The following is a 19,650-nucleotide window of genomic DNA, read 5'->3' as shown; positions in this document are numbered from 1 at the left end:
CCGAGGCGGTGCTGACGGGGCAGGCGCAGTCCCGCCGCTCGAGGGGCCGACGTGCTGCTGACTGCGCAGGCGCAGTCCCGCCCCCTGGCCGGTGCGGGTCAACCACGCAGGCGCAATCCCATCCCCCGGCCCGTGCGGGCCGACCGCGCAGGCGCAGTTCCAGTGCGCCGGGCCCCGCCCCCGGGTCGGGCCAGCTGGGCGGCTGCGGGTTTGGAGTCGTCGGCGGGTTGGGTTGCTGCGGTGTTGCTGGTAGCTCGGCCGTTGGCGGCGGACCGGACGCATACGTGCCGGGGCGCCGAGGGCTGCGGCGTGACGGGCGCCCGGTTCTGCCTGCAGGTGCGCGCAGGTGCCGGCAGGTGCGCGGGGCGCCACCCCCAGAGCGGCCGGCCGCGGAGCCTCGGGAGGTGAGAGGGCGGGGAGCCCACCTGTGCGGGAGCCCTGAGCTCGGCTTACCCCGGAACAGCGCCGCGCGTCCTTCCCGCAGAGGGGCTCCGAAGGGCTCTGCGCGACGTGCTGGGTGCACTTAAGCCCTTAAGTCTAAGGCGATAAGGTGCTGCCATGCGCGGCCTCGTTCGCCGGAGAACAGGGATTAAAACTTAACCCCTGTGGGGGCCGGGGGAACAGAGCCCCTTCCTCTGAAGTGGCCGGCGCCGGAGGGGCCTCGGGCCGGCGGGCTGGGGCTTCCGAGCAGCCGCTCGGGAGAGGCCCAGCGCAGCAGGTGCTGAACACACGGAACTCGGGCTCGCTTTCGGTATTTGTAAGATCCGGACATTTCACGTATAGTTTCCTAATACAAATTTATGCGCAGACCAAATAAATTCTGCAGAGTGATTTTGGCCCAGAGGCCTCTCGTTTGTCACCCTGTTTTAGACTACAGCTTATTTTGAATGAAAACGAGACAAATATGTTCATTTCCTAAGTCTTAATGTAATGATTAGGAAGTCTTTCAACAATTATTGGACTAGTTCAGAGGGGTGAGTCGGGCGTGTAAGGGGCCCTTCTCCCCATAGCCCTTCTCCCCTCGCCACCCTCCCGCGGCCTCCGTGACCCCCCGCTCCGTGGCTCGCCTCGCCACCCTCCCGCGGCCTCCATGACCCCCCCCATGTGGCTCGCCTCGCCACCCTCCCGCGGCCTCCATGACACCCCCCCCCCCCACGTGGCTCGCCTCGCCACCCTCCCGCGGCCTCCATGACTCCCTCTCCTCCGTGGCTCGGCTCCCCTCGCCACCCTCCCGCGGCCTCCGCGACCACCACCCGCTCCCAACTCTGGCTGCCTCCTTGGCCACTGGTTGTACTCCAGCCTAAGGGACCTGACCTCTGTGCCTGAGCCAGGCAGGGGAGAACTTAGGACCTCTCACACCCTCTCTAATTCACTTATTTATTACAAATCTCAGCGGCAGCAGGGTTTTGCTCTTTTGTTCTCACTGCTGGCGCTGCCTGCTGGCGCTGCCTGGCCCAGGGCAGTGGTGGGTGTTTGTTGTAGAGCTCAGGGGGAAGCAGACTATGGTCACCGTCCAAATCCTGCCGCCACCTGTTTTGGTTCAGACTCCGGACTAAGAATGTCTTCTCAGTCTTTAATGGCTGGGGGAAAAAATAATAATATTTCATGACATGAAAATTCTGTGAAATGCAAATGTCGGTGTGCTCGCTCGAGGTTTCCTGGAACACGGCCGTGCCCACCCATTCACGGGCCACCTGCAGCTGCTTTTGCCATGCAGGCAAAAGCTGCAGTAGAGGCCCTATGACTGGCAAAGCTAGCAATATTTGCTATCCAGCCCTTTACAGAAAAAGTTGCCAACTCCTGCGCTAGATGAACGAGCAGCCTCTTACCTGGTTCCCCCGCTGGTCATTCCTCCACTGACTCTCTCATGGGGGTCCCTGTCTCAGAGTCAAAGCCAGAGTTCTTACAGCCATGGTGGCCAGGCCCACACTGCCTGACTCCTACTGCCCTGGCACTGCCCGGCCCTCGTTGACTCTGCTCCAGCCACACCGTCCTCTTCTGGGTCCCACCTCAGGGACTTTGCACTGGCTGTGTCCCCGCTGGAATGCTCCTCCCCAGATGCCTGCCCATCTCACCCCTTACCTCTTCAGATCTTTGCCCACACGTCACTGTCCTGTGACGGGGGGCTCTCCCTGCTCTTTCCCTGTGAAGCAGTGCCCCACCCAGCCTCATTCTTCTCTGACGTTGACTTGTTCATGGTCAGCCTCCCTGAGTAGAATGAGCGCCCCAGGAGAGCAGGGCCTTCTCTTCCTGTGCGATGTACGATGCCCAGCGCTGAGAAGAGGGAACACCCCCTGAGCCTTGGCGGGATGGGTTGGTTGAGTCCCCACCATTGCCCGGCACTGATCTGATGTGGACATAAAAGATTCTCCTGGCAGAATGGCGACAGCTCTTCCCCGAGGGACTCACCAGGCCCACCCTCTGTCCTTCAGCCACATGTACCTTTCACATCCTGCAGTTCGGTCAGGTGTGGCCTGCTCTGACCTCACCTAGGAAGGATTTTTGTTCTGAACCCAGGGTGGCCATATAACTTAATGCCCAAATGGGGCACCGTGGGCATGAAATGGGGCGCTACGCTCATGAGACTGGCACCAACATAAACTGGACTGTTTCAGTGAGTCAGGACAACGTGTGGCCTTGTCAGCAGCTGCGGGGCATTCATGTATCAAATCCTTGATGAGCACTTTCTGTGTGCCCAAGATGCTGGATCTTATTTTTAATTTAAACTGAACAAAAGTGTGACCTCCTGGATTTTATCCGAGTTTGAGCACAGACTTGGAGCCCCGGGAAAGAGGGAGGGGTTTGTGCCCTGCCTGGTACTGGGCGCGATGTGTAGTCTACGCTCAGGCAACATGGGGAATAAAGAGTGACCGACCACCTGCTCTGAGGTCACTGAGGCCACCGAGGCAGAGGACTGACCTGCAGCACCCTCAGTGGCCCTGATGGCTCTCTGTCCGTGTGGGCCGCACTGTGGTCCTTGGAGGGGGTTCACCTCATGCTCAGCTTCCCGTCACGTGACCTTGGGCAAGTTTCTCAAATGTGAATTGAGATTGCAAGCCCAGCTTGGGGGCCGTGAGGTTGATGGTGTCACATGTGGAAGCAGCTGGGCCCCCTGGCCCTGGTGACCGCATCTAGGGTCCTGAGGGCCAGGCCTGAAGTGAGGGCAGCTGCACCGTGGAGCGCCGTGGTTTGGGGGTGGACACCTGCCTGTCTCCTGCTGCGGGTGCAGTGGGCAGCCTTGCAGCTGAGAACTCAGAGTCCATGGACCTCCTCCTGGAGTGCAGGGCTTTGTGGTTCCGGGACCGTGAAAGGGGTCCACCTCTGTTGTCCTCAGCACACGTCCCTGCCTTTCCCTCAGGGCAGCAAGAATGTGTGTGTGTGTGTGTGTGTGTGTGTGTGTGTGTGTCTGTGTGTGTGTCTGTGTGTGCAGGAGGGGGACAGCTCTGCCCGCAGGCCACGTGGGGAACACCCCAGGTGGGTCCAGGTGGAAGGGAAGCCATCAGGCTGCAGGAGGGGGCTCCAGGGTGCCAAGCACCTACCACGTTGTCCCCGTTGTCCGTGGGACCCCCCACCCCATACAGAAGGCAGTGTCATTGCTCACGTCGGGGAAGAGGACCCCGAGCTGGAGGGGGGTGAGGGCTTCCCCGAGGTCACAGAGCTGGCAGGGGCGGAGCTGGTTCATACGAGGTCTGGGGCGCCGTGCTGGGGCCCCAGGGGGAGGTTCCGAGGCGTCTCCCTGAAGTTGGTGTGGAATCGGGGCAGCGGGAACAGAACAGCCCCAGCCACGGGTGAGCTCGCGAGTTCGTCCGCGGTCTCGGGTGTGACTCTGGGTCCAGGTGGGCAGGGGCTTGGGAACCCCTGCAAGGACCACCCGTGCCACGCAGGCATCAGCGGGGTCCCCTGGGGGGCCCTCCACAAGGCTCTTCTGAACGGAACCCCTGAGTCATTCTGCAACACTGACCCCAGCTCCTCACCTGGGGGCGGGCCCTTCAAGGCCAGGCTTGCCCTCCCCACCCTGCGCCCACCCTAGGCCTCCCAGGAGCTGGGGCATTGGCAGGTTGGAAGGAAGGGTGCGGGGGTGTTGGAGCCCGAGGGGGCCTTGGGCAGCCTGGGTTGGGGAGGAGAAGTTTTCCCTGGGTGCTCTGTGGCTGCCCAGTCCAGTTGGGATGATGCCCTCAGGGTTTGGAGGGCTGCAAGGTTGGAGTGGGGGGGCGGGGTGGAAGAGGGACGGGGGCAGAGTGAGCCCCCCTAGGCTTGGGTCCGGGCTACGGGAGGGACTGAGGGGATGGGAGGGAGGACCCCAAGGCCACAGACTCACTCCTGCCCGCCCACCGGCCCACCTGCCTTCCCATGGCCTCGCTCCCACCCTGCTCCAGGCTCCACACCCCAGTAAGCCAGCCGGAGAGCCGGGGAGGGGGCCAGGCTCCGTGCCATCCCCACGCAGGTACCCCTGCATCCAGGTATCACCTCAGCACCCCTCCGGCCTCCTGGGGTGGGCGGGGCCTAGAGTGGGGCTCCAGGCCCCCAGGCCCAGCAGAGAGGAAGTGCCTCTGCGGCTTCCACTGTTGAGCTGGTTTCATCATCACTTCGTGCTGTGCTGTGGGAGGCAGGAGAGCTCCAGCCCTTGCAGTAGACGTGTGACGTGTCCCGGTGGCTTTTCTCTGGGGCGGAGGGAGCGCAGGGCCGGGCGTGGCCTTCCTCCCTTGGGTCTAAGGAGCTGCAGGGCCTGCACTTAACTCCTCCGGTCCTGGGACCTCACGGCGGCACCAGATGGTCCTTGTCTCCACGCAGGAGGTGCTGTTGATGTCATGGTGCTGCCAGCTTGGGGAGTGAAGACCGGAAACAGGCGATCCAGGGCCCCCCGGCGCAGGGTAGGTATGCAAGGAACAGTGACCCCGAGCCCTTACTGATGGCGTGACGGGCCCCCCACCGGGCCCCCGGTCGACCCTGCAGCCAGGATCTCTGGGGGCCCCGCTCCCCCACCTGAGAAGTGGGAATGATGGCAGTGCCACCACCTCTGGATGGGGCAGAGGAGGACAGTGAGAGGTGGGGGGGGGAGAGCCGCATCTGCCAGGTGTCCTGCTCCTCCAGACCGGTGCCCCCTCTCAGAGGATGGGGAGAGCCCGCCCAGGTCGGGGCTCAAGGGTGGAACCACCCAGCCGGCTCAGAAGGTGAGGACGCGGGAGTGGCGGTGGGACAGATCCCGGGGTGCTCAGCTGGAGTTTGGCCCCTTCCTGGGGTGCAGAGGAGGGGACTTGAAGGACTGGGGTGGCAGTGAGGTGCGGACCATAGTCCCTGCAGGAGGCACTCCAGAGGGCGTTAGGGAGAAAGTGGCAGGGTTCAGTAAGGCACTGATGTGGAGAGAAGTTGCAGGTGGGATGCCTAGCAAGTAGTGATGACCCCCGGTGGGACAGGAGTGCATGGGAACAGAGCTTCACTTACCTTTTTGAGGGGAGGCGGCAGGGAAACATAACAGCAGAAGTGCCACCAGTGGGGAAAGAGGGGCAGTGTGTCTGGGATGGGGTGCTGGAGGGCGCGTGCAGAGTGCTCAGGTGCAAAGGCCCTGGGGCAGGGAAGACATCCGTGTGAATGGTGGGGCGGTGAGCCGGGTAGGAAGGGGCCAGATCAAGGAGGGGCTTGAAGGACTTGAGGACCAAGGGCCCTGGGGTCCAGGGAGGGCAAGAGATGGAGACAGGATGACCTCGTGGGAGAGAGGCTGCTGGAGAGAGCCGAGGGAATCCCAGGAGGCGTCCTTGGGGAGAACACATGGGACTCAGGGCTTGGGAAGGGGATGCCCAGGTGGGAGCAGGCCCTGACTGGGGCAGAGGGTTCAGGCAGCCTCACACCCTGGCCCCCAGACGTCAGGCATGGAGGCCACCAGTCCGTGATGGCTAGTTGTGTTTTATTTTCCAAGATGGAAATGACTCAGAGTTTATGATCGTAACTAGGAGTGGCAGAATTAGCAGATAGAAGTGCAAGTATTGCCTGGGACATCCTCATACTAAAAAACTGTTGTTTGTCTTGATTTAAAAATGTAACCAGGGGACTTCCCTGGTGGCTCAGTGGTTGAGAATCCGCCTGCCAATGCAAGCAGGGTACATGGGTCCAAGCCCTGCTCCGGGAAGATCCCACATGCCACGGAGCAACTAAGCCCGTGCGCCACAACTACTGAGCCTGCGCTCTAGAGCCCGCAAGCCACAACTACTGAACCCGCGCACCTAGAGCCTGTGCTCCACAACAAGAGAAGCCACCACAATGAGAAGCCCGCGCACGGCAACGAAGAGTAGCTCCCGCTCGCCGCAACTAGAGAAAGCCCGCACGCAGCAACAAAGACCCAACGCAGCCAAAAAAAAAAAAAAAAAAAAAAAGTAACCAGGTATACTGTATTTCATCTATCAAGCCTAATCATAATAGGAATGCTGTCCCCTATTAACAGTCCCGCCAACACCAAAATAAAGCAAACTGGAGAACTAACTATGATCATACCCCCGACAAGATAACTTTGAAAACAACTAGACTATATCTTGCCCAGGTTTTATATACAAGGCTGTTGATTAAAAAAAAAAAAAGATTTTACTATACGCTCTTTTTGAGGCTACTGTTTTCGCTTAACAAAATAGCTCCTTACACGTAGACACACTGATTATGGCCACGCATGGGGTAATTTTTAACGGCGAGCACACGACTCTGCGGGAGGATGCCAGCTGTGCCCTGTACCCCGGCATCAACAGTTCTCAGAGGAGCACGATGCTCTTATGCTCTTTGCCTGTTGGTTATTTCTTCAGAAAACATTACTAGCAATAGGATTTTTTTTTTTTTTCGGTACGCGGGCCTCTCACTGTTGTGGCCTCTCCCGTTGCGGAGCACAGGCTCCAGATGCGCAGGCTCAGCGGCCATGGCTCACGGGCCCAGCCGCTCCTTGGCATGTGGGATCTCCCCGGACCGGGGCACGAACCCGCGTCCCCTGCATCGGCAGGCGGACCCTTAACCACTGTGCCACCAGGGGAGCCCTAGGATTTTTTTTAATTGAAAATTTTACAGAGATAATTAGAGGTTCACATGCAATTCTCACAAATAGTACAAAGGAACCCTTGGACACCTTAGCCAGGTTTCCCCAGTGGCAGCTAACACCCAGGAGAGTGGTGCTGATACAATCCACTGATATTATTCCAGTTTCCCTAGTTTTACTTGTATGTGTGTGTGTGTATTAAATTCTGTACAATTTTATCAGCCAGGTTGGTTTGTGAAATCTCAATCAGGATACTGAAGAGTTCCAACAAGGATTGTTATTTTGTCCTTTTATAACCACACCCACCTCCCTCCTGCCTGGCCTTGTCACTAATCCCTGGCAACCACTAACGTGTCCTCCCTTCCTAAAACTGTGTCATTTTAGTGTTCCATAGATGGAATCAGATAGTAAGTAACCTTTTGGGATTGGCTACTTTGCTCAGCATAATTCCCCGGAGACTCATCCGCGTCATGTGAGTGTCAGTACCCGTCCCTTTGCGATGCTCCGTAGTGTGCTGTGATGTGGATGGATCACCCTTTGTTCAAGCCGTTGAGTAGTGTTCCGTGGTGTGGATGGACCACCGTTGGTTCAGCCATCCCCTGCTGGAGGACATCTGGGTTGATTCCAGTTTTGGTCTAGTACAAATAAAGATTCTATGAACATTTGTGCACAGGTTTTGGTGAGAACAGCAGTCTTCGTTTCTCTGGGATAGGTGCCCAGAGGGCAACAACTGGGTCATATGGTAGTTGCATGTTTACTTCCTGAGGAAACTGCAAGCTCTACCTTTTCACATCCCTACTAGCATGTATCAGTGATCCCGTTTCTCTACATCCTTGCCAGCATCACTTGTGTCATAACTTTTTGCTTTGTCATTGTAATAGGTGTGATATCTCATCGTGTTTTAGAGGCTAATGCGACATGCGGGATCTTAGTTCCCCGACCAGGGACTGAACCCGTGCCCCATGCAGTGGCAGCGTGGCGTCCTAACCACTGGACCGCCAGGGAATCCCTGCATATGCTTAACTGACATCTGTATATGTTCTCCCTTGAAATGTCTCTTCGTATCTCTTGCTGATTTTTAAAGTTGGATTACTTATTTGTTTGCTGCCGAGGTTTTAGACTTTTTATGCATTCTCTACCCTAGTCCTTTGTCAGGTAGGCAGCTTGCAAATATTTTTTCTCAGTCTGCAGATTGTCTTTTCCTCCTACAGGGTTTTCACAGAGCAAGTGTTAAATTTCTGTGAGATCTACTTTACCAATATTTTCATTTACGTCTTTTGCCTTTGGTGTCAAGTTAAGAACTTTTTGCCTGGCCCGAGATCCCAAAGATTTTCTCCTACATTTTTCCCTAAATGTTTTATAACTTTACATTAAAGTTCATGATCCATTTTGAGTTTTGTATAAGTTGTGAAACCCTTGGGTTTCCTTCCCCTCTTCCTCCCCTCCTCTCCTTCCCACCCCGGCCCCTCTTCCTCCCTGCCTATGCATGTCGAATTGCTCCAGCACAGTTTGTTGCAAAGGCTATCCTTCCTTCAGTGACATGCTTTTACCCGTTTGTCAGAAATCGTTGGACACATTTATGTGGGTCTATTTCTGGGTTTTCTATTTTGTTCTATTGATCTGTGTGTCTATCCCTCTGCCAATACCACCGTCTTGATTACCATAGCGATAATAAGTCTTGAAATTGGTTAGACTGAGTCCCCCCACTTTTTTCTTCTTTTCAAGAAATTTTGGGCTATTATAGCTCCTTTGCCAGTCCATGTACATCTGAGGATAATCTTGTCTGTATCTACAAAAAACCTTGCTAGGATTTTGATAGGAATTGTGTTAACTTGTCTTATCAGTTTGGAGAGAACTGACATTTTCACTAGTGTTAGTCTGCTAACCATGAGAGTGGTATGTCTCTCCATTTATTTAGATCTGTGATTTTTCAAATCAGGATTTTATCATTTTCAGCCTTTTAATTTTATTTTGAAACACTGTTAATGGCCTTATATTTTTAATTGCAGTGTCCTTGTGTTCATTGCTAGTATGTAAAAATACAAATGATTTTTTGAAAATATTTATTTATTTATTTTGGGCTGTGTTGGGTCTTCGTTGCTGCGCCTGGGCTTTTCTCTAGTTGCGGCGAGCGGGGGCTACTCTTCGTTGTGGTGCACGGGCTTCTCGTTGCGGTGGCTTCTCTTGTTGCAGAGCACGGGCTCTAGGCACACGGGCTTCAGTAGTTGTGGCAGGCGGGCTCAGCAGTGTGACGCATGGGCTTTAGGGTGCAGGCTCAGTAGTTGCGGTGCATGGACCTAGTTGCTCTGAAGCATGTGGGATCTTCTGGGACCAGGGCTCAAACCTGGGTGCCCTGCATTGGCAGGCAGACTCCCAACCACTGTGCCACCACAGAAGTCCCCAAGTGATTCTTTAAAAATGTTTATATTGTCTTCTGAGACCTGCCTGAACTCACTTATTATTTCTAGGAGTTTTATTGGTAGATTCCTTGGGATATTCTATGTAGATAATCATGTCATCTGCAAATAAAATAGAGGTGGTTTTATTTCTTCATTTCAGAGGTAACGCATTTTTTTTCCTTTTCTTGTCATGTTGCACTGGATGATACTTCCAGCATGATTGTGATTGATTAAAAGTAGTGAGAGCAACATACATACTTATTCCTGATCTTAGGAGAAAACCATTCAGTCTTTCACCATGAAATATGTTAGCTATAGTTTATTTATTTATTTAATTTTTATTTATTTTATGGTACGCGGGCCTCTCACTGTTGTGGCCTCTCCCGTTGCGGAGCACAGGCTCTGGACGTGCAGGCTCAGAGGCCATGGCTCACGGGCCCAGCCGCTCCACGGCATGTGGGATCTTCCTGGACCGGGGCACGAACCCGCGTCCCCTGCATCGGCAGGTGGACTCCCAACCTCTGCGCCACCAGGGGAGCCCTGAATTGCCTTTTCTTATCAATCAAATATATTTGATTGCTATTGTGTAATTTTTCTACTTTAGACTGTTAACATGATGGATCACGTTAATTTATTTTTGAATATTGAACCATCTTTGCAGCCTTGGAATAAACCCCACTTGGTCATGGTGTATAGTTTTTTTTCACACACTGCTGAATTATATTTACTAGTATTTTGTTGAGGATTTTTGTGTCTATACTCATGAGGGACTTTGGTCTGTAGTTTTCATTTTTGATACTGTCTTCATTTGGTTTTGGCATCAGGATAATACTAGCTTCATAAAATGAATTTGGAAGTGTTCCCTTTTTTTCTGTTTTCTGGAAGGGACTGTGTAGCATTGGTGTTAATTCTTGTTTAAACATTTGGGAAAAGTCTCCACTGACACCGTCTGGGCCTGGAGATTTCTTTTCTGAGCTTTAAATTATGAATTCAACTTCATTAATAGTTACATGGCTCTTTAAATTATCCTTTATTTTGGGTGAATAGTGGTGGTTCGTGTTTTTTAAGAGATTAGTTCATTTCATCTCAGTTGTCAAATTGATGTCTGTAGAGTTGTTCATAGTATTCGCTTATTATCTTTTTACTGCATGAGGGCGCATAGTGACATCCCCTATTTTCTTCCTAATATTGTTAATTTGTCTTTCTTTTTTTCTTCTTCTTTGTATGAGGGTTCTCCAGAGAAACAGAACCGATAGGATGTGTGTGTGTGTGTGTGTGTGTGTGTGTGTGTGTGTATTTATTTATTTTAAGCAACTGGCTCATGAGATTGCAGAGGCTTGGTGAGCCCAGCATCTGATGAGGGAGGCTGGAGACTGAAGAAGGAGTTAAAGTTCAAGTCCAAAGGTAGTCCGCCATAGAACCAGGAAAAGCTGATGTTGCAGATGAAATCAGGAGGCAGTCGGCGTCCGGAAGAAGCCCCTCTTGCGTGGGGCGGCCTTTTGTTCTAGTCAGGTCTTCTACTGGTTGGGTGAGGCCCACCTACATTATGGGGGCCATCTGCTTTACTCAGAATCTACTGATCTGAATTTAAATCTCATCCAAAAACACCCTCACAGTAACCTCCAGAATAATGTTTCACCAAATATCTGGGCCCTGTGGCCCAGCCAAGTTGACACATAAAATTAACCGTCACATCTCTCTTGTTACTGTACATCTGTAGGGTCTGGAGTGATATCTCCTGTTTCATACCTTCTTTTTTTTTTTTTGGCCACGCTGTGTGGCACGTGGGATCTTAGTTCCCCGACCAGGGATCGAACCCACGCCCCCTGCGTTGGGAGCGTGGAGTTTTAAACGCTGGACCACCAGGGAAGTCCTTCCTATTTCATTCTTGATATTGGTAATTTGTCTTCCCTTTTTTTTACTTCTCTGTCAGTCTTGATTGAGATTTGACAATTTTATTGATATTTTCAAAGAACCAGCTTTAAAAAAAAATTTTTTTCTCTCGTTTTTCAGTTTTCAATTCCATTGATTTCTACTTTTTAAAAAAAAATTAATTAATTAATTAGGTTGCGCCAGGTCTCGGTTGCAGCACGTGGGCTCCTTAGTTGCAGCATGTGAACTCCTAGTTGCAGCACGCATGTGGTATCTAGTTCCCGGACCAGGAATCGAATCCAGGCCCCCTGCATTGGGAGCATGGAGTCCTATCCACTGCACCACCAGGGAAGTCCTGATTTCCACTCTTATTTAGTTATCTTCTTCCTTCTGCTTGCTTTACGCTTATTTTGCTCTTTTTGGTGTGTGCAAGCGTAGGTTCTTAGGTGGAAGCTCAGGTTACTGATTTGAGACTTTCCCTCATTCCTCAAGTATGTATTTAGTGCCACAGATTCCCCTCTCAGCACTGTTTTAGTTGTGTCCCAGAAATTTTTATATAGTGTATTTCTGTTTTATTCAGTTCAATATTTTTAAAATCTCCTTGAACAATGCTCTTTGACCCATGGATTATGTAGAAGTTTATTTAGTTTTGTTTCTAAGTATTTGGATATTTTCCTGTGGTATTCTGCTATTGACTTCTAGTTTGATTCTATTATGATCAGAGAACATGTTCTATATGATTTCAATCCTTTTAAATTTGTTGAAGTTTGTTCTATGACCCAGGATACGGTCTCCATGCGTGCTTGAAAACGATGTTCATTCTCCTGTTGTTTGGTGGAATGTTCTGTAAATGTCATTTAGATCCTGTTGCTCGATGATGGTGTCGTGTTCTTCCAGATCTTTGTTGACTTTCCGTCTAGAAGTTCTATCAGTTGCTGAGAGTGGGATGTGGAAATCCCTAACTGTAATTTTAGATTTGTCTATTTCTTCTTTCAGCTCTATCATTTTTTGCCTTATATATTTTTAACTCTGTTGTTTGGTGCACAAATAACTAAGATCATTATGTCTTCCAACTGGATTGATCCTTTTATCATTATGTAATGTTCCTCTTTGTTCCTAGTAATTTTCTTTGCTTTGTAATCTACTTTATCTGATTTTAATGTATAATAAATAATACATAATGTGTATAATAATATGTAAAAAATAATACACTATGGCCACTCCTACATTTTTGGCTAATATTTGCATTATAAAGATTGCTTCATTCTTTCCTTTTTACCCTACGTGTGCCATTATGTGTGCCATCTGTAGACGGCACATGGCTGGGTCGTGATTTTTTATTAATTCGTTCTAACAATCTGTGTGTTTTGTTCAGTGTATTTAGAGCACTTACATTTACAATTTTGATATGTAAGGGCTCAAGTCTGCCCTTTTATTATTTGTTTTCTGTTTGTTTCCTCTCTTAATCATTCCTTTCTTTCTCTTTTCTTGCCTTCTTGTGGGATACTGAACATTGCTTAGAATTCCATTTGGATTTTTTATAGTGTTTTTGAGTATAACATTTTGTATAGTGTTCCCAATGACTCTCTGGGTATTACACTGTACATACCTAAGGTATCAGAGTCTATTGATATAATTTTAGCGCTTTGAGTGACGTGTAGAAACCTTACTTCCATTTAACTCCCTTTACCATCCCCATTTACAAAATATAACTGTCTGAAATATTTCTTACACATACATTTAACACCACATCAGACAGTGTTACAAGTTTTACTTCAGTCACCCAACATACATAAGAAACTGGTGATGAGAAGGGTAATTATTATATTTACCTCTATCTTACCCATTCCATTGTTTTTCTTGCCTTTCTGAAGCTCTGAGCCTTCTGTTATCATTTCTTTTCTGTTTGAAGGACTTCCTTTAGCCACTCTTTAAGGGCAGCGCTGCTAGTGACAAATTCTTTTAGTTTTCTTTGTCTGTGGATGTTTTCATTTCCCCTTCATTTTTTTTTTTTTTTTTCTTTTGGCCGCGCCGTGTGGCTTGTGGGATCCCAGTTCCTGGACCAGGGATTGAACCTGTGCCCTCAGCAGTGAAAGCACAGAGCCCTAACCACTTGACCACCAGGGAATTCCCTCCCCTTCATACTTGAAGCATATTTTCACTAGATATACAATTCATGGTTGACAGTCCTTTCCTTTCAGCTTTGAAAAATGTGCCACTTCCTCCTCGCCTCTGTGGTTTCTGATAAAAAATCCAATGTTATTCCAATTGTTTTTCCCTTATAGGCAATGTGTTATTTCTCTCTGTCTGCTTTCAAGAGGTTTTTTGTTTTTTTTTTTTGGTCACTGGGTTTTAGAAGTTTAATCATGTGTGTGGTATAGATTTCTTTGGATTTATCTAATTTGGGGTTCACTCAATTTCTTGAATGTGTAGGTTTATGTCTTTTGCTAAATTTGGAAAGTTTTTTTTAAATTGAAGTATAGTTGATTTTCAATGTTGTGTTAGCAAAGTGATTCAGTTGTACATACATATATATATATATATTTTCAGATTCTTTTCCATTATAGGTTATTACAGAATATTGAGTACAGTTCCCTGTGCTCTACAGTAGGTCCTTGTTGGTTATCTATTCTATAAATTTGGGAAGTTTCTGCCATAAGTTCTTCAAATATTTTTTTCAGCCTGCTGCTCTTACTCCTCTCCTTCTGGGATCCAATTCCACAAACGTTAGATTTATTTTATTTTTTTTAATACTCCCACAGGTCCCTGAAGCTTTGTTTGTTTGTTTATTTGTTCCCTTCAGTCTACTTTCTTTTGGTTGTTCGGATTGGGTAATTTCTGCTCTTCTGTCCTCTAGTTCATGGACTCTTTCTTCTGTCATGTTCACTGTGTTATTGAGCCCATTCATTGAGTTTTAAATGTTGGTGTATTTTTCAGTTCTATAATTTCCATTTGTTTTTTTAATGACTTGTTTCTATGCACTAAGATTTTCTATTTTTCTGCTGTTTCAAGATAATTTGTAACTGGTTGTTGAGACATTTTTGTGGTGGCTGCTTTACAATCTCTGTCAGATGATTCCAGGATCTGATTCATCTCACCGTTGGCATCTGTTGATGGTTTTTCCTCTCATTTAAATTCTTGGTTTGACAAGTGGTTTCCAAATTGTAATCTAAACAGTTTGGAAGTTATGTTGGGAGCCTCTGGGTCCTATTGAAACATTCTATCTTAGCAGGCAGTCATCCTGCTTGTGTTCAGGTGCAGCACATCCTGGCCTCCTTTTGTGGGTTGTGGTTCCAATGAGAATTTAGTTTTCAGAGCCCTTGCATTTCTGTTCTGGTATGTTCTGTTCATCTGTGCCACTGGAGCTTCCACTTAATTCAGCTGGTGCTGCCTGTGGGAACAGAGATTCTCCAGGCTGCCTAGAGCCAGTGGGTGGGGAGTGGGAGAGGCTGCACCCATGGGATGGAGGTGCTTCTGAGACCTGGTACCTCCAGGGTTCCTGCTCCATCTCCGTTGACTTCCCCATGGGAGGATAGATGGACTTCTCCTAGCTGCTGGGTGGGAGGGTGGGGAGACACTGGGCCTGGGCTGCTTTCAGCCACTGGTTGGCCAGGAGTTGCTGGACCTGGGCAGCCTTATACTGCTGGGGGGTGGGGGGATGGGAGACTCCGGGCTGCAGTGTTTTTCCTCAATCCGAGGTCTTCAGCCAGCCTACCTTTCTCTTCCTACCAGAGGTCTATGATTGGTCTCTTGTATTATTTCCCTGTTTTTAAAGTTATATTTAATTGGAGGAGCAGGAAGAGATGAGTCTACATTATCTACTCTCTGGTGTTATTTTTAATTTTTTAATTTATGTAATTATTTATTCAATGTATTTTAAAAACAGGTTTAATGAGATATAATTCACATACCCTACAGTACACTCATTTAAAATGTACAATTCAAGGGACCCTGGCGGTCCAGTTTCTAGGACTCAGCGCTTTCCCTGCTGTGGCCTGGGTTCAATCCCTGGGCAAGGAACTAAGATGCCACAAGCCATGTGGTGTGGCCAAAAAAACAAACAAACAAACAAACAAAAACTAAAATTCAATAGTTTTTAGTATATGCACAGGGTTGTGCAACTCTTACCACAGTCAATTTTAGAACATTTTCCTCATCCCCCAAGAAACCCCACACCCACTTGCAGTCACTCCGCGTTCCCTCCCGCTGCCCCAGGATGAAAGCCCACACCCACTTGCAGTCACTCCCCGTTCCCTCCCGCTGCCCCAGGCCCTGGCAACCACTAACCTGCTTTCTGTCTCCATGGATTTTCCTGCTTTGGGCATTTCATATAAATGGCATCATATGATATGTGACCTTTGTCTCCTTCACTTGGCAGGACGTTTTTCAAGATTCATCCCTGTGGTAGCACATTTCAGTACTTCATTTCTTTTTATTGCCAAATAATATTCCATTTATGAATAGACCACATTTTATTTATCCATTGATCAGTCGATGGACGTTTGGTTTGTTTTCACCTCTTGGCTATTATGAGCAATACTGCTATGAATGTTCATGTACAAGTTCTGTGTGGACGTGTGTTTTCCTTTCTCTTGGGCACATATCTAGGAGTGGAATTGCTGGGTCACGTGGTTTGCATTTTGAGGGACTGTTCAACTGTTTTCTGAGGCAGCTATACCATTTTTCATTCTCACCAGCAATGCAGGAAAGTTCCAGTTTCTCTACATGCTCACCAATACTTGTTATTATCTGACTTTTTTTGGCTGCACCACCTGCCTTGCAAGATCCTAGTTCCCTGACCAGGGATCGAACCCACACCCCAGCATTGGAGTCCTAACCACTGGGCCGCCAGGGAATTCCCCTGACTTTTTGATTGTAGGCATCCTAGAGGGTGTGAGGTGATACCTCACTGTGGTTTTGATTTGCATTTCCACGATGGCTGATAATGTCGGGCACCTTTCCCCGTGCTTATTGGCCATCTGTATGTCTTCTTTGGAGAAGTGTTTATTCAAGTCCTTTGCCCATTCTTTAATTTGGTTATTTTTGGGTTATTGAGTTGAGGACTTTGGCTTTTATTCTGAGAGAGATGGGGAGCCATTGGGAGATTCCAAGCACAGGAGTGATAGTATCACGTGGGTTGCTCTGCAGAGAAAAGCTACAGAGATGCCAGGGGGAAGCAGACAGACCAGTCTGGACACCTAGATAATCTAGGTGAGGGATGACAGTGATTGGCCCTGGGGTAGTAACAGGAGGTGGTGACAGAGGACTGGTTCTGGACATGTTTTGAAGGGGGAGCTATCAGGCTTTGCCGATGGATCAGATGTGAACAGTAGGACTGCCTCTCACTCAGGAAGCATGGCATCACCATTAGCTGAGAAGGTGGATTAGTACCCTGGGAGCCGTGACAAAGCGCCACAGACCTGGCGGCTTCAACCCCAGAGGCGCGTTGTCTCCCAGTCCTGGGGGCTGGATGTCTGAGATCAAGGTGTCAGCAGGGCTGCCTCCCCCTGAAGCCTGTCGGGGAGCATCCTTCCTGCCTCTTCTGGCTCTGGTGGCTGTCACTCTTGGCGTTCCTGGGCTGGCAGCTGCGTCCCTCCAGCCTCTGCCTCTGTTTGTCACATGGCCTTCTCCCTGGAGCCTGTGTCCGAAGTTCCCTCTACTTATAGGGACACCAGCCATTGGGTCAGGGCCCACCCCAGTGAGTTCTTAACCTGCTCACCTGCAGGGACCCTATTTCCAAGTAGGGTCACGTTCACAGGCACTGGGGATTAGGATGCCAACCTGTCTTTTTTTGGGGGGACACAATTCAACCCGTAACAGATGGGGAAGACAACAGGGGGGCAGTTCGGGGATGGGGGCCAAGAGCTGAGCATCAGGCATGTTAAGTTTGGGATGTCCGTCAGCCATCACAGCGGAGATGCTGAGGAGGCAGCGAGATGCAGGAGCTGCCAAAGCATGATTTTCAAAAGTTAAAAATATGGCTCTACGGCTCTAAAGTGAGGATGTGTCCAAGGTTTATTGAAATCATTAACAAGGAAACCAGTGTAATGGTGAGGCTGGTTGAAAACACTGGGGAGAGGGAAGGATTTGTAGTGGCTGAAGAAAAGCTTGCTTGAGTAAGTTCACCAATGTAGATTAAAAGCTGGTTAATGTTCTACAGGGCCGTAAAACTGCAACCTCTTCCAACTAATCTTTTCTACAGAGATAATTTTTGTCACTTACCGCTGGGCAAAGTTCATTTGCACTGCTATCAGACAAGAATCACATTGCCTAGCCTTCCATTTTCTACAAGTTAAAATCTACCCTTACCGTGTTATTAAAAATCATAATAGTAAGTAGGCAGTAAAACAGAGGCACACCCTAGAGAATCAAAAAGTGCCCGTGGTGGGTCTGCTGGACCACTCAGCCTCCCACCGAAAGGACCCACCGCCATCCTCTTACCCATTCACGTTTTGGAAAATTTTTATGAGTCCCCCCACACAGACACACCTTGGGACGAAGTTTGTTCTTCACAGGAAGCTGGTCTTACTGTGTTTGGACCTGATTCATCTACACAGGTGCTGAAAGAAGTGGCAATTAGCACGTCTGAGCCTCCTTGTTGGGCCGGTACAACTAAGCCACGTGGGGTTTCCCAAGGACCAAGGCCGCAAAATCCACTTCTGTCTGGAGACGTCACCATGAGGAATGTACGGCTGAGCCGCTAGCATGTCTGAGGTTCACGTTGCTCTTGCCTGCAGCACCTGTGCGTGTAGGTGAGTTTCTCTTTTCACAAGGACCTAGGTGTCTGCTACAGTTCCTGTCTGCCTGACTACTTGTGAAGCTGAGACCTGATACAACGTCGTTCGGGCACTGGTGTGGGTCTGTGGGCACCGGGTCAACGCAGAGGTTACGATCCTTGTTCCGAAGGTGGGTGTGTCACCCTGAATCACAGGAGACGTGCTCTCAAATATGACACCCGCTTAAGGCCGCAGCGGCACAATCATTTTGTCTAATTATATACTGGTAAAAAAGAGGACTGATTTCTATTGAACCTATGCAAATAACTAGGTTTCTATTAAAATTGAATAGTCAGTAAAAACGATTTTTCCTGAATTCCGAAGTAAGAAAGTACCATTTAAAAAATGTTTCATTTGGGCTTCCCTGGTGGCGCAGTGGTTGACAATCTGCCTGCCAATGCGGGGGACACGGGTTTGAGCCCTGGTCTGGGAAGATCCCACCTGCCGTGGAGCAACTAGGCCCGTGAGCCCCAATTACTGAGCCTGTGTGTCTGGAGCCTGTGCTCCGCAACAAGAGAAGCCGCGATAGTGAGAGGCCCGCGCACCACAATGATGAGTGGCCCCCACTTGCCGCAACAAGAGAAAGCCCTCGCACAGAAACGAAGACCCAACACAGCCAAAAATAAATAAATAAATAACAGAACTGCAAAAAAAAAAAAGTTTCATTTGTTTGCAAAAGCACAGTCTACTAAATGTAAGGTTAGAGACAGAAGAAAGAAGAAGGATTTTATCTTACTTCTGCCAGAAAATAGAAACGTACGAAAAAGCACCAATACCTGTGTCCTTGCCTTTGTCGGGCCCAAGCTTTCCGCTGCAGATATAATGGGGTGGGGGTGGGGTTGGGAGGGCTACGGAGCCAGAGGAGGCAGGGACGTCCCCAGAGCTGAGCTCTGGGCTGATGCATCTAACTGAGGGCCGCGTTGCTTGACGCGTCTGGGGCCAACTGTCTGGCTGCTATAGCCCGACAGACAATCGGGCTGGAGCTACCAGGTGAAAGCATAGAAGCTTCTCCCTGTTGAGTTATAAACACAGAAAGGGGGAAGGACAGAATGAGATCTGTCATGTTAGAACTGAAGCTATCAGTATGAGCTCAAGGCTTGTTTATAGATATCGGAAAAGATACAGGTGTGTGTTTGCGTGTGCACACACTTATGCACTCCGAGCTCTCTCTGCTGAGTGCAAACGGAATCACACTTTGTATTATCATCATGACATTATATTTCTCCTGTTCAGCATCACGCGTCTGACATTCAGCCACGTGGATCCAAGTGGTGCAATTCATTCATTTCTATCGCTGCGTGCTAGTCCATTGTGTAGACGTATCATTTAGGCTGTGGGCTAAGGGCCTGGGGGACGTCCTCGAGGGAGGGTGGCCAGGTTCTTTATTCATTTTATTGTCCACATACACTTAAGGGTTCCCCCGCAGTGGTTTTGCTATTAAAGACAGCGCTGCTTTGAATGTTGACAGGTCTGATGGGTCAGTGCAGGTCTCTCTGGCATGCAGTAGGCAGAGGATGTACCTAGGAATGTATGTTGACTTAGCCCTAGAGCTGGGAACAGGTGTGCACATCGAGGCAGCTTGCATTTTCCCAAA

At 49.4% G+C, this 19,650-nt stretch overlaps 1 long non-coding RNA gene across 2 annotated transcripts; it reads left to right on the top strand.

Moving 5' to 3' along the window:
• The first annotated feature begins 141 nt into the window (after positions 1-141).
• Positions 142-18,877, top strand: LOC137202617 (uncharacterized). 2 transcript variants are annotated; one of them, XR_010932710.1, is made up of 4 exons: positions 142-404; positions 4,792-4,871; positions 17,838-18,032; positions 18,433-18,877. It is a non-coding gene; the product is annotated as an uncharacterized lncRNA (long non-coding RNA). The 2 variants fall into 2 exon arrangements; XR_010932709.1 differs by having other exon boundaries at positions 17,838-18,877.
• Positions 18,878-19,650: the final 773 nt, after the last annotated feature.

The sequence above is a fragment of the Pseudorca crassidens genome, chromosome 11 (genome assembly GCF_039906515.1).
Source record: "Pseudorca crassidens isolate mPseCra1 chromosome 11, mPseCra1.hap1, whole genome shotgun sequence".
NCBI classification, from domain to species: Eukaryota; Metazoa; Chordata; class Mammalia; order Artiodactyla; family Delphinidae; genus Pseudorca; species Pseudorca crassidens.
This window is presented reverse-complemented; position numbering and strand designations above follow the sequence as displayed.